Source organism: Herpailurus yagouaroundi, unplaced genomic scaffold (assembly GCF_014898765.1).
Source record: "Herpailurus yagouaroundi ecotype Mexico unplaced genomic scaffold, PumYag 162, whole genome shotgun sequence".
NCBI classification, from domain to species: Eukaryota; Metazoa; Chordata; class Mammalia; order Carnivora; family Felidae; genus Herpailurus; species Herpailurus yagouaroundi.
In genome coordinates, this window is record NW_024412403.1 from 74602634 (window position 1) to 74603672 (window position 1039).

Below are 1039 nucleotides of genomic sequence, written 5' to 3' on the forward strand. Positions count from 1 at the left end.
GTCGGACGCTTAACCGACTGCGCCACCCAGGCGCCCCTGCCCTGTCATTCTTTAACAGAGGCCATTGAATACTTTTTTTTTTCTTTAATAGGATGTGATGGTTAAATAAGAGCCGGCTAGGCCTGCCCTCAGGGCCTGATGGATAATCTACTACTCCGTACCCGAGGGTGCCGCTCCGGCCCACTCTCCAAAGACGAGATGGGAATTTTATCAAATTCTATTTCCATTCTCCTGGGGCCTGTGCAGCACTGGCAGCAGAGGGGGGTGACTGGCTGGAGACCAGCTGCTCAGCGAGGCCCTGCCAGGCCTGTTGGAGAAAGGCCTGGCTCCCAACCAGGATGGCATCTGCTCAGAGTTTGGAGCCCAGCATACTCTAATTGTCCTGTGGCCTTGTGGCACTTACAGCCTATCAATTGAGTCTTTCTGAAAAAGCTACGCCTGTGTTTATCGGTTTCCTGCCCTGGATCTGGGTCACTAGAATTTTCCTCAAGGATGGAAGAGCTCAAAGAATCGGATCTGGAGGTCTCTTACATGCCAAAACCTGCGAAGGGGGTGCTGAGGACACGCTGGCCCAGGGCCCACCCACTCACTGCCCATCGGCTTTCCAAAATGGCCCTTGGACAAGAGGCTGGGGGCCCTCATCCCAGTTACATATCACTACATTGCTGTGTGTCCACAGCCGAACCCCTTCCCTCTCTGGGCTGCTGTCTTATCTGTTTCTGGAACAGATGAAATCACAGACGCAAAAGGGCTTTTTAGTGTGAAAAAATGCAAGTTCCCGCGGGAACACTCTGTGCCTCCCACTCAATTTTGCTATGAAACTCAAACGTATCTTTTAAAAATAGCCTATTGAAAAACAAATAAACAGGGGCACCTGAGTGGCTCCGTCAATTAAGGGTCTGATTCTGAATCTCGGCTCAGGTCATGATCTCATGGTTTGTGCCACCAAGCCCCATGTCAGGCTCTATGTTGACACGGCAGAACCTGCCTAGGATTCTCTCTCTCTCTCCCTCCCTCTCTCTCTCTCTCTCTTTCTCTC